Genomic DNA, 14,012 nt, shown 5'->3' with positions numbered 1-14,012 from the left:
CCTGGGAGAGCTGGGGACAAGGCAGGAGGGAAAAAAACCTGAATTCCAGGGAATTCCAACCAGACATGGACAGCAGTGCAAGCAGATCTGAGTGCTAAATGGAATCTGCTGTTTTGGATGGGGCTCTTTGCACTGTAGGACACGAAACACGGCGTGGACTCGCTGCTCTTTTCAAGGTAAAAAGAGAATTTTTAATTTCTGACTCCAGCGTTTATAGATTTCCAAAAGTGACAGTGGATTGGAGGGTGACAGTGCCACCTCTCCAATGACACTGGACAGACCAACAGTCCATCAAATTTGCCCTCCTCCAGAAAAGAATGCAAAACAATGAGTTATTTACATAAAGTGTGTGAGAAAGTTCCTTACAAGAATGTCAACATCTGAAGGCTTAGAAAATCTAAACCTTAAAGAAAAAAACCTTAAAGAAAAAAAAAACCCAAAAGAAAAAAAAACCCTAAAGAAAAAAAAACCCTAAAGGAAAAAAAACCACCTTAAAGGAAAAAAAAAACACCTTAAAGGAAAAAAGCCAACCTTAAAGGAAAAAAACCCTAAAGAAAAAAAACACCTTAAAGGAAAAAAAAACCTTAAAGGAAAAAAAAAACCTTAAAGGAAAAAAAAAACTTAAAGAAAAAAAATAACTTAAAGAAAAAAAAAAAACTTAAAGAAAAAAAAAAAACTTAAAGAAAAAAACCCTAAAGAAAATCTTTTAAAAAAATCAGGGTGACATCTCTCTCCAAGATAAGGTAAAAAAAATCTTAAAAAATCAGGGCAACATCTCTTTCCAAAATAAGGTAAAAAAATAATCAGGGCATTTGAAATGAAGTCTTTCCCTGAGCAAAAATCCCCTGGATTTGAGGGAATTCCATTGGAGGGAAGACTCACCTGCTGGCTGAACTCGGTCAGGGATGCCAAAAGCTTCCTGGCATCATATTTGGAAAAGAACAGGATGGAATATTCTGGATCCAGAGCTGTGCTGGGTTTAGAGGCCAGGCAGGAATATAAGGAGGAGAGGAAATCATCCTGGAGGTCCTGGAGCCAAGCTCCCTGGAGGAGAGAAGGGAAATGCAAATAAAGACAAGATTTAGGGGGGGAATCACCCTCAGGGAGCTCATCCACACCTGGGCATTGGGAAGGGATTCCTCCCTTGAGGGGGTAAAACACTGGCACAGGTTTTAAAAGCTTTATCCAAAAAAAACCACCCCCAAAATTGCCAAGACTTTGCCCAAATTTCTGAAAAATTTCATCTAACTAGAAACTTCCAAGGGATCCTCTCTAATTCCCAAATTTTTTTTTTTCAGGAAAACGGCTTACAAACAGTAGAAGACAAAAACAAAACCAAGAAAAAAACAAACACCAAAAAATTCCAACCCCCCCCCCCAAAAAAACCCCATTGACAAATATTTACAGGAGTGCCATCCTTCTGTCAGAAATATTTACCAAAACCCACAAATCGCTGTCAATTTAATTGCAATTACTGGCAGCAACTTAAGAGATAATGACAAAACCAGGGAAGAAACTAAACCTGGAGTATCCAGATGGCATTTTCCAGGCTACAACCAGTTCTAATTGTGATTTTACCCCTTTCAAATGTACTTTTACCCCTTCTATTGTGTTTTCACCCCTCCTATTGTGTTTTTACTTCTCTAATTGTACTTTTACCCCTCCTCTTGTGTTTTTACCCCTTCTAATTGTACTTTTACCCCTCCTATTGTGTTTTTACCCCTTCTAATTGTACTTTTACCCCTTCTATTGTGTTTTTACTTCTCTAATTGTGCTTTTACCCCTCCTATTGTGTTTTTACCCCTTCTAATTGTGCTTTTACTCCTCTAATTGTGCTTTTACCCCTTCTAATTGTGCTTTTACCCCTCCTATTGTGTTTTTACCCCTTCTAATTGTGCTTTTACCCCTCCTATTGTGTTTTTACCCCTTCTAATTGTGCTTTTACCCCTCCTATTGTGTTTTTACCCCTTCTAATTGTGCTTTTACCCCTCCTATTGTGTTTTTACCCCTTCTAATTGTGCTTTTACCCCTTCTAATTGTGCTTTTACCCCTTCTAATTGTGCTTTTACCCCTTCTAATTGTGCTTTTACCCCTCCTATTGTGCTTTATCCCAACACCCAGCGTGACTCTCCTGCAGACTCATCCCAATGCTGTGACACCAATTTTTAAGAGTCCATTTGATTTGCAAAGTCCCTTTGCCCCAACTTCCTTCTCACTCCGGGGGTTTGGAGAAGAAAATCCCCAATTCCCAAGGTGTCCGTGGTGCTTTGGGCACCCCTGAGCCCCGTGGCACAGGGCAGTGTCCCCCAGAGGGTGGCACTGCCACAGCTCAGGGTGAAACCCTGGGCACAGCCTTGGCTGCTCCCCCAGGGCAGTGGGAAGGGTGAGAATTCCCAAGGAACACAAATCCCAGCCCCAGGGACTGAGGGATTGAGGGTCCTCACCTGGGCACAGGCCAGCTGGGCAAAGCTGAGGCTGCACGGGGACCTTCGGCCTCGGGCCACCTCCAGCAGCTGCTCCTGGCTGGCACTGGGGGGACAGGGACAGCACAGGGATGTGGGAATCAGGAAACTGGGAATGAGGAACTGGGAATGGGAATGGGAATCTGGGACAGCACAGGGACGTGGGAATGGGGACTGGGAATGGGAAACTGGGATGGGAATGGGGAACTGGGAATGGGAGAACTGGGACAGCACAGGGATGTGGGAATGGGGACTGGGAATGGGGAACTGGGAATGGGGAACTGGGAATGGGAGAACTGGGAATGGGAGAACTGGGACAGTACAGGGACGTGGGAATGGGGACTGGGAATGAGGAACTGGGAATGGGAATGGGAGAACTGGGACAGCACAGGGACGTGGGAATGGGGACTGGGAATGGGAATCAGGAAACTGGGAATGAGGAACTGGGAATGGGAATGGGAGAACTGGGACAGCACTGGGAATGGGGAACTGGGAATGGGAGAACTGGGACAGCACAGGGATGTGGGAATGGGGACTGGGAATGGGGAACTGGGAATGGGAATCAGGAAACTGGGAATGAGGAACTGGGATGGGAATGAGGGAACTGGGACAGCACTGGGAATGAGGCACTGGGAATGGGGAACTGGGATGGGAATGGGAAACTGGGACAGCACTGGGAATGGGGCACTGGGAATGGGGAACTGGAATGGGAATGGGAAACTGGGACAGCACTGGGATGTGGGAATGGGGACTGGGAATGGGAATCAGGAAACTGGGAATGAGGAACTGGGACAGGATGGACTGGGAATGTGGAAACTGGGAGAGGAGGGGATGGGAATGGGAGAAACTGATGGGAACTGGGAGAGGATGGGCTGGGAACAACTGGGTGGGGACAGAACTGGTGAGGCACTGGGCAGAACTGGGTGGGGAGATGAGAGCAGGAGTGGCTGGGGACAGACCCAGATGTGAGGTGTCACCCCTCAGCAGCCCAGAGCACAGCTGGGCACAGCACCCAAAGTGCCCTGAGCAGGGTTTGGCTCCTGGCTGTGCCCCCAGCAAGGATCCAGCCCTCCCAAACGAGCAGGAGCAGAGCTCAGGCACACAGGGACACAGGGACAGGGCAGGACGAGGCTGCTGGCACAGGGACAGGCAGGGGTGCACTGCTGACCCTCAGCCACCATGCAGGTTGAGTGAGCTCAGAGTGGGGCTGGTTGAGCCCCACTGGAGCCAAGATAAGCTCAGCACCAGTGCCAAGGCCCTTGGCTGCTCCCCAGAGCCCGGCCCTGCCTTTCTTTGTCTTCCCAGCCACAAACCCCAGCAGGGCACCTTCCCTTCACTGTTTGAACAAGTGCAACCAGAGCCCTCCCTGCCCACAGGCAACCCTGGGGAAAATCCCAAAATCTGGGCTCACAGGGATGTGGTCACCCCAAGAAAAGCAGAATCCCTCCCAAGGAAGTGCCCCAGCCCCTGGGGATGGCTCACCTACCTCTGCACCGAGGCACACACGGCTGATTCTGAGCCCAGGACAAAAAAAGAGAGACAAAGGTAAGGAATTGTAGGAGGGTTTGGCACACAGAGCCCTCTCTGAGTTTTGTGATAAATATTTGGAAAGGAACTCACCATTGATGGGGGAGCTGGAGCACTGCACCAGGAGGAGGAGGAGAAAAGAGACAGGGTTAAAATGCAGCTCTGACATTGTTTGGGATCACTGCACACAGACTGGGGGAGCCCTTTGGAATGGGATGGGACCTGAGCACACTGAAACCCCAAACCCCGAGCACACTGAAACCCCAAAACCCCAAACCCTGAGCACACTGAAACCCCAAACCCCGAGCACACTGAAACCCCAAAACCCCAAACCCTGAGCACACTCACTGAAACCCCAAACCCTGAGCACACTCACTGAAACCCCAAACCCTGAGCCCACTGAAACCCCAAACCCTGAGCACACTCACTGAAACCCCAAACCCCGAGCACACTCACTCAAATCCCAAATTCTGAGCACACTCACTCAAATCCCCAAACCCAAACCCTGAGCACACTGAAACCCCAAATCCTGAGCACACTCAAACCCCAAATCCTGAGCAAACTCACTGAAACCCCAAACCCCGAGCCCCAGGACAGTTCCTGGCTCTGCACCTCAATCCGTTGGGCACTTCCATCCCATCCCACCCCACAAGGGGAGGGAAAGTTCCCCTGGTGGTTCCAGTGGGGTCCCAGAGGAAGGGGGGCTGCCATGGCTGCCCCCTCAGCCCAAACCACCCAGGAATGTTTTCACCACACAAATTTCAACTTTTGGGTTGAATCTGCCTTACCAGTTCTGTCCCAGCAGCAGCAGCAGCTCCCTGGCACCCTGCAAGACAAGGGGATTTGGGAGCAGAGCCAGCACAGAGCTCCTGCCCAGCCCAGCCCAGCCCAGCTCCCTGAAGGATTTCAGAGCTCATTTTCTGCTGGATTCTGGTTTTTTCTAACTCAGAGGTGTTTTAAAAATTTTATTCTATTTTTAGTCTCATGTGAAGGGTGAGATAATACAAGGATTATAATTTAGGTTATTATAGAATATATTATATTAATATATATTAATATATATAATGCAATGTAATGTAATATAGAATATACTATATTTAATATTAGTATATATTAATCTAGTATATATTATAATAGTACATAATATATCAATACATTATATAATATAGAAATATATTATTGATATATATCAGTACATTAATATATTATATACTATATTATATATAGTATAATAATAACATATAATGATATAATATAGTATAAATATATTACGTAATTTATAAATATATTATAATATACTTATATATTATATTATATTTTATACCAGTGGGATGAGGGCAGGGACAGGGAGGGGACACAGAGAGGGCCCTGCAGCTCTCAGGTCTGATGGAGGAGTGACTTCCCTGCTGTGGATGAGTTCACAATCCCAAAAACTGCATAAGGAAGGGGGTCCTAAAGCAGCTTGGATGAGCACTTGATTAGCACAACATCTTCATTGCCTTCTTCACTTCATTAGCACAACACCTTCCTTAATTACCTCATTTTTAATCATTTAATTAATGCAGAACTCTCACTAATTAACAGCCTAAGTAACCTTCCCCTAATGGGGTGCAGGATTTGGACCAGGGCCCAGGGAATGGCTGGGTGGGATATTGGGAATATGGGAATTGGGAATATGGGAATTGGGAATGTGCCCTCCGACCCCGAGGGCAGGGCTGGGTGGGATGTTGGGAATTGGGAATTGTTCCCTGGCAGGCAGGGCAGGCCCTGGAATGGATTTCCCATCCCTGGAAATGTCCCTGCACAGGGCTTGGAGCAGCCTGGGATGGTGGGAGGGGTCCCTGCCCATGGAGTGGAGGGGATTTAAGGTCCCTCCCAACCCAAACTGTGCTGGGATTTATAATTCAATGAATAGAGAGGTAATCAATTTAATTATGATTATTCCTTAAGTGCTTTCCCCAGCAGAGGAACAGGGAGCACACAGACAGGGGGAGAATCAGCCCCAGTGGGACCTTCCACCCTAAAAACTGAAATATTTCACTCACAAATCCAACAACGAACAGGACAATGAAAGGCTGGGGAGTTAGAGCAACCACCAAAGTCACATTCAGTGCTCTGGCAGCACAATTTCCCCTTTGAGGGCGATCCCAGGTATGGAAAACCCTCCTGGGCCAGCCCACAGCAGAACTCACCCAGCAGCAGCAGGAGGAACCCCAGCCCTGGCAGCAGAGGAGACATTTCTGGACAGCTCTTCAGGAACCACCTCAGCTCTGCCAGGAAAAACCAAACAGGAATAAATAAATAAAAACCAAAGCAACACGGGTCTTCAGGAGAGCCACAGGAATCAGTTCAGAAAGGAAAAACCAAAGAGGAATAAATAAATAAAAACCAAAGCAGCACAGGTCTTCAGGAGAGCCACAGGAACCAGTTCAGAAAGGAAAAACCAAAGAGGAATAAATAAATAAAAACCAAAGCAGCACAGGTCTTCAGGAGAGCCACAGGAACCAGTTCAGAAAGGAAAAACCAAAGAGAAATAAATGAATACCAACCTCAAACCCAGAGGAGGAAAGGTAAAGGTCAGGTGGAAATCTGGACACCCCAACACCCTTCACAAACCCCAAAATTAGCCCCAAAAAATGGGGACAACTCCTGGGGTGGGGGGTCCAGGAAAACACAGGGAGAATTTGGAGTTAATGAAGGCACCACGCCCTCAGCTGGGTCTGGGGTGGCAGAGAAAGAGGAAATGACCCAGGGGGGCGGCAGAGGGACAGGAGGTGGCAGAGAAAGGGGAAATGACCCAGGGGGGCGGCAGAGGGACAGGAGGTGGCAGAGAAAGGGGAAATGACCCAGGGGGGCGGCAGAGGGACAGGAGGTGGCAGAGAAAGGGGAAATGACCCAGGGGGTGGCCCAGGGCCAGGGGGTGGCCGTGCCCGCCCAGAGGGGCCCCTGTGGCGCTCACCTGTGCCCGTGCCGGTCCCTGGCACGCCCGGGCACCGCGGGCTCCTTTTGACGGGCGAGCCGGGGCGTGGCCCGGGCTGCTGCATCCCGGGATGGAGCGGGACACGCCCTGGGGCTGGAACGGGCCCGGGCACTCCCTGAGCTCCGGGAGCACCGAGGGGCTGGAACGGGGACCGGGCACTCCCTGAGCTCCGGGAGCACCGAGGGGATGGAGCGGGGACCGGGCACTCCCTGAGCTCCGGGAGCACCGAGGGGATGGAGCGGGAGCCGGGCACTCCCTGGGGATGGAGCTGGAGCCGGGCACTCCCCGGGCATGGAGCGGGAGCCGGGCATTCCTGAGCTCCGGGAGCACCGAGAGCATGGAGCGGGGACCGGGCATTCCTGGGCTCCGGGAGCACCGAGGGGATGGTGCGGGAGCCGGGCACTCCCTGGGGATGGAGCTGGAGCCGGGCACTCCCCGGGCATGGAGCGGGAGCCGGGCATTCCTGGGCTCCGGGAGCACCGAGGGGATGGAGCGGGGACCGGGAACTCCCCGGGCACGGAGAAGGGACCGGGCACTCCCTGGGGATGGAGCCGGGCACTCTCGGGCTCCGAGAGCTCACAGGGGATGGAGCCGGGCATGGTGCGGGAACCGGGCAATCCTGGGCTCCGGGAGCACCGAGGGGAGAGAGAGGGAACCGGGCATTCCCTGGGCATGGAGCGGGAGCCGGGCACTCCTGGGTTCCGGGACCACAAAGGGGATGGAACGGGGACCGGGCACTCCCTGGGCATGGAGCGGGAACCGGGCACTCTCCGGCTCCAGAAGCACAGAGGGGATGGAGAGGGAGCCGGGCACTCCCGGGGGATGGAGCAGGAGCCGGGCACTCCCTGAGCTCCGGGAGCACAGAGGGGATGGAGAGGGAGCCGGGCACTCCCGGGGGATGGAGCAGGAGCCGGGCACTGCCGGGCTCCAGGAGCACAGAGGGGATGGAACCGGGCACTGCCGGGCTCCAGGAGCACAGAGGGGATGGAACCGGGCACTGCCTGGGTCCAGGAGCACAGAGGGGATGGAGCCGGGCACTCCCTGGCTCCAGGAGCACAGAGGGGATGGAGCCGGGCACTGCCGGGCTCCAGGAGCACAGAGGGGATGGAGCCGGGCACTGCCGGGCTCCAGGAGCACAGAGGGGATGGAGCCGGGCACTGCCGGGCTCCAGGAGCACAGAGGGGATGGAACCGGGCACTGCCGGGCTCCAGGAGCACAGAGGGGATGGAACCGGGCACTGCCTGGCTCCAGGAGCACAGAGGGGCTGCGGGACAAAGCCGGGGCTCTTGGGCAGGGCCGGGACCCGCCGCCAGCCGGGTCTGTCCGTCCCTGCCCGGATTGACCCAGCCCGGCTGGGCAGCGCTCCCCGCAAGCCCCGGGAGGGTTCGGCACCAGGGATGGATCAGGGATGGATCCGTTCTGTGCCCGGAGCTGCCGGGAAATGTCTGGGTGTGCCCGGCAGCCCCAGCTGGGAGAGGTTTGGGCAGGCAGGATGGGCATGGAGCTGTGCCAGGATGGGTTTGGGGAAAGGTTCATCCCCAGGGGGGGCTGGCAGCGAACAGAGCTCCAGGAGAGTTTGGACAGCGCTCCAGGGATGGGATTTATTGGGATACAGCCCCTGTGAGCCCTCCCCACCCAGGATATTCCATGGTTCCATGTGGATGTCAGGCTGGGAGCTCGGTGCCTTTGGGTTCATCTCCGGGTAATTTTGCATCCTCAGATTTGGGGGAAAAAAAAACAAACCACAAAACAAAAAACCACTAAAACAAAACAAAAACCACCAAAAAACAAAAGAAAAAACCAACAAAAACAACAACAACAAAAAAAACCAAGACAAACCCCCCCACAAAAAAAAACAACCAAAAAAACCCCAAGACAAACAAAAAAAAAAACCCACCAAAAAATAAAACCCCAACAAAACAAAAAAACGAACAAAAAAACCCACAAAAACAAAACAAAAAAACACCAAAACAAAACAACCCAAAAAACCAAAGAAAAAAACAACAAAAAAACCAAAAAAACAAAACAAACCCCCCCCCAAAAAAAAACCCAACCAAAAAAAAAACCAACCAAAAAACCCCAAGACAAACAAAAAAAAAAACCACCAAAAAATAAAACCCCAACAAAACAAAAAAACCAAACATAAAAAAAACCAACCAAAAACCACCAAAACCAAACAAACAAAAACACCAAAAAAAACCCCCAACCCACCAACCAACAAAGAAAAAAAAACCACCAAGAAAACCCCAAACAAAACCAAAAAAAACCAACCAAATTTTAAAAATCGTTATTTGTGACTTTCTCGGCGCTTCTCCAGACAGGTTTTTTGCCAAGCCCAGCTCCAGGCCGGGCCTGGGCTTGCCCGTTCCCAGCCATCAATAATTGGCGTCGCTGTCCCCTCCCAGTGCCACCACACCCCCGCCGTTCCCGGCCCTCTCCAGGTCCTTGTCCCCCCTCGGGAATTCCTGGAGTCACGAACAAACCCGGCTGCTCTGACTCAGAGGCTCCCCCGGGCCCCATCCCAAAGCACCAACCCCGCAGGGGTCACCAGCACACGGGAATTAGCGCAATTAGTCATAGTCATTAATTAGTCACAGGGCTGGAGCTCAAGGCGAGAGGGCTCTGGGGACCCTCCGGCCGGGTTTCAGAGACCAAAGCTCTGGGGTTTGGTGTTTTGGGGATTTTTGGCATTTTTTGGGGATTTTTTGGCATTTTAGGGGGATTTTTTGGCATTTTTAGGGGGATTTTTTTGGCATTTTTGGGGGGATTTTTTGGCATTTTTGGGGGGGATTTTTTGGCACTTTTGGGGGGGATTTTTTGGCATTTTTGGGGAGATTTTTGGCACTTTTTGGGGGGGATTTTTTGGCACTTTTGGGGGGGATTTTTTTGGCACTTTTGGGGGGGGATTTTTTTGGCACTTTTGGGGGGGGATTTTTTTGGCACTTTTGGGGGGGGATTTTTTTGGCACTTTTGGGGGGGGATTTTTTTGGCACTTTTGGGGGGGATTTTTTTGCATTTTGGGGGGGATTTTTTGGCACTTTTGGGGGGATTTTTTGGCACTTTTTGGGGGGATTTCGGGGCTCAGCTGGAATAAAAGAAAAATCCCCTTTAATTCACCCCATGACACACCAGCCCTGCAGAGCCTGTGAGGGGCATTTAGAGCTCACCTGGTATAAAAAAATCCCCTTAATTCACCCCATAATCCTGCAGGGGCTGTGAGGGTCTCACCTGGAATAAAAAAAAATCCCCTTTAACTCTACCTCATGACACAGCACCCCTAAAGGGCTCTGTGAAGGGCTTTTGGGGCTCACCTGGAATAAAAAATCCCCTTTAATTCATACCATGACCCTGCAGGGTCTGTGAGGAGCATTTGGAGCTGGAATAAAAAAATCCCCTTTAATTCACTCACCCCATGACCTTGCAGGGTCTGTGAGAGGGATTTGGGGCTCACCTGGAATAAAGAATCCCCTTTAATTCACTCACCCCATGACACACCAGCCCTGCCTCTGCCTCCAAGATGCTTTTTCCCCAAAAATCTTCTCCCAGTTCTGCACCAGGGCCCCCCTGGCTGGGAGGAGAAGGGTGGGACACCCCAAAATGGGGGGAACAGCCCCAAATGAGCCCGAGCCTGCCCAGGTGGGCCGGGCTGGGCTCAGCCAGGTGTGACAGGGACAATAAACCCTGCCCAGCCGGGACAATGGGGCTTTGTGCTGGCCCAGCTAAGCCGGGGCTGGCTAAGCCTGTCTCAGGGTGAGCAACGAGGCTCAATTTCAACTTTTTAAAGGCTGAGTAAGAGATAAAATCCAGCAAACTGCCAAAAGCACAGCAATAGCTATAACAAATTTCCTTATGTATTGTTTGATTGCACTATTTAAGGGCATATTCATAGACATTTTCTATTATATATTCATATATTATAAATATATTATGTAGAAATTATAATTTATAATATTATGATTTTTATATAATTATATAAAACATATAATTTTATATATTTTATATAAAATATATATTTATATATTTTTATATATTTATAATTTTACAGAAAAATATATAAATATAAATATTTTATATTTATATATTTTCTGTAAAAGATACAATTATATTCCAATTTATATTATATAATTAAAGATATTTTATTATATAAACATAATTATAATATATATTAGATATTATCATATATATTTATATCATATATTATATATATTATTTATATTATATAGATATATATTTGAGTATTTATATATATGTGTGTTATATATAATATATTACATATTATTTCTATTATATATAGAAATATTTGAGGGTTTTCTTTAATATATCCTGGCAATTCTTTAGCTTTGTTTCACCTCTGACTCCTTTGATTTTTGGGACTTGTGGATGCCATTTCCTCACCAAGTGGATGCTGATTTTTCACACCAACAATCAGTTCATTCTGGGAGTTCCCTGCATTTCACATTCCAACACCTCATCCTGGGTTTTCCTCCTGAAAAAACTGGATTTTTTCTCCTCGGAGGGGAGAGCTGCAGCAGGGCTGGGGGACAGGGCTGGGGGACAGGGATGGGGGACAGGGGCGTCCCCAGGGCTGCTCCAGTGCCACCCTTGTGCAGGAGCTTTCATGGCAGCTTTTTGAGAAGAACATCCACGTGGAAAGAATTTCCTACCAAGGTCATTGACAGAGAAACCAAGAAAGAAAGAAAGGAGAAATAAGAAAAACCTGGGGCTCACTTGGAATAAAATTCTCTATTCCAACAAATCTGCAATTCCCTATTGCAATGAACACTTTGTTTGTCTTTTCTGACCAATGAATAAAGTTAAATTTATGAGTTTTATAAGAATGTATAAAAAGCATGCATGCTGCAATAGGTTAAACAGCTTAAACCCAGTTTAAACCTCTGGAAATGGAGTTTGTTCCTTTGCATTTTCTCTGTTTTAGCCACAAAAATTTCCAGTGCCAAACCTGGCATGGAGCTGAGGGGAGGATGAGGAGGATGAGGAGGAGGAAGGAAGAGGAGCTCACCCCAGCCCGTGCCCCCAGGGTGACACAGCCTCCGCAAATGTCACCAGCAGGGAGATCCCAGTGCCACAAACAGGACAATATTTGCCTCCCCAAGGAGTTTGTGTCACTCTGTTTGCTCAGGGCTGCAGTTCCCAGCGGGGAATTCAAGAACAGAAACAAATTTTGGCTCCAAGGAGCTGCAGAGCCCACGCCCAGAAATGCCAGAGGGGTCAGCCCGGGGTGGGGGTTTGGGTGTCACAGCTCAGGCACCCCGGGAGCAGGGACAGGACAGCAGGAAATGGCCTCCAGGTGCACCAGGGGAGGTTTAATTTGGAGATTAATAAAGAATTTCCTCCCCCAGAGGGGGGAGCAGCCCTGGCACAGCTGCCCAGGGCGGTGCTGGGGTCATTGCAGGGATTTCAGAGCTGGGGACAGGTTCTAGGGGTGGCCCTGGCAGTGCTGGGGTTTTAAAGGTCTTTTGAAACCCCAGTGATTCTGTGATCCCATCCTCAGCCCCTCACCTGAGGGGGATTTTCAGCAACAAAGAAGGAGAGAGGGAAGGCAGGGGTGTCAGAGATGTTTTCCTACCACCAAACCCTCTAATCCTGATTTATCCCCTGCCCTGGGACCCACAGAACAAAAATACAAACACTGCCACCCCTCTAACCCAAATCCTGACTCATCCCCTGCTCTGGGAACTGCAGAAAAATCCCACAAACACTCCAGACCCCCTAAAGCCAGCCCTGATTTAACCCCTGCTCTGGGAACTGCAAAACAAACTCACAAACACCCTGAAATCAATTCTAATTTTTCCCCTGCCCTGGGACCTGCAGGGCAAAAATACAAACACTCCCACCCCTGTAACCCAAATCCTGATTTTCCCCCTGCTCTGGGACCTGCAGAGCAATCCCACAAACATCCCAAATCCCAACTTTTTCCCTGCTCGGGGAATTGCAGACCAATCCCACAGACATCCCAACCCCTCTAAACTCAATCCTGATTGACCCCCTGCTCTGGGAACTGCAGAAAACTTCCACAAACACCCCAAATCCCAATCCTGATTTATCCCCTGCTCTGGGACCTGTAGAAAAAACCCAGAAACACCCCAAGCCCTCTAACCCCAGCCCTGATTGATCCCTTGGATTGATCCCTTGCCCTGGAGCCCTCCTGCAGCCCCTCCTGTGTCCCAGGGGCAATGGGGACACCCCCAGAAGGCCCAGCAGCACCCACCATCCCTTTGTAGCTGGAATCCAACCCCACTGCTCCTCCCTGCAGGTTTGCACAAGAGCTTTCCTTGGCTCTGTGCTGTTTGCATTGCACAAGGCCCAAACCACGCTCAGGGAAGGCTCCGAGCCCTGCAGAGCAAACAAAGGAGAGGGGAAAAGGGAAAAGGGACTGCTGGGACATGTGCTGTGCCTCTGTGCCACGTTTGGGGAGCAGCAGAAATGGGCCCAGCAGTGCCCCAGCCCCTCCTGCTCAGGATCCCATGGATCCCATCCCATCCCATGGGCCTTGGGGACACTCTGGGGACACTCCTGGCACAGCAGAGAGAGGTGTGACGGGTTTTAGGGTCACTGGGAAAGTGGCTTGCAGCAGGAGGAAGCTCAGGGGTGACCAAGGCTGCCCAGGAGCCCCATGGATCCTATTCCATGGATATCACCCCATGGATCCCACCCTATCCTATTCCATCCCATCCCATGGATCCCACTCCATCCCATCCTATTCAATTCCATCCCATGGATCCCATCCCATCCTATTCCATCCCATCCCATGGATCCTACCCCATCCCATCCTATTCAATTCCATCCCATGGATCCCATCCCATCCTATTCCATCCCATGGATCCCTTCCCATCCTACTCCATTGCATCCCATGGATCCCATTCCATGGAACCCACCCCATCCCCATCTCATGGATCCCATCCCATCCTATTCCATCCCATGGATCCCATCCCATCCTACTCCATTCCATCCCATGGATCCCTTCCCATCCTACTCCATTCCATCCCATGGATCAGATTCCATAGAACCAACCCCATCCCCAT

The 14,012-nt window shown here is 50.0% G+C and overlaps 1 long non-coding RNA gene across 1 annotated transcript; it reads right to left on the bottom strand.

Annotated features, from left to right (window-relative positions):
• Positions 1–4,082: 4,082 nt before the first annotated feature.
• LOC143695384 (uncharacterized) lies at positions 4,083–6,246 on the bottom strand. The gene is made up of 3 exons (XR_013184519.1): positions 6,182–6,246; positions 4,778–4,815; positions 4,083–4,104 (listed from the first exon to the last, which is right to left on the bottom strand). It is a non-coding gene; the product is annotated as an uncharacterized LOC143695384 (long non-coding RNA).
• Between the last annotated feature and the right edge of the window lie 7,766 nt (positions 6,247–14,012).

The sequence above is a fragment of the Agelaius phoeniceus genome, chromosome 16, assembly GCF_051311805.1.
Source record: "Agelaius phoeniceus isolate bAgePho1 chromosome 16, bAgePho1.hap1, whole genome shotgun sequence".
Lineage (NCBI taxonomy): Eukaryota > Metazoa > Chordata > Aves > Passeriformes > Icteridae > Agelaius > Agelaius phoeniceus.
This window is presented reverse-complemented; position numbering and strand designations above follow the sequence as displayed.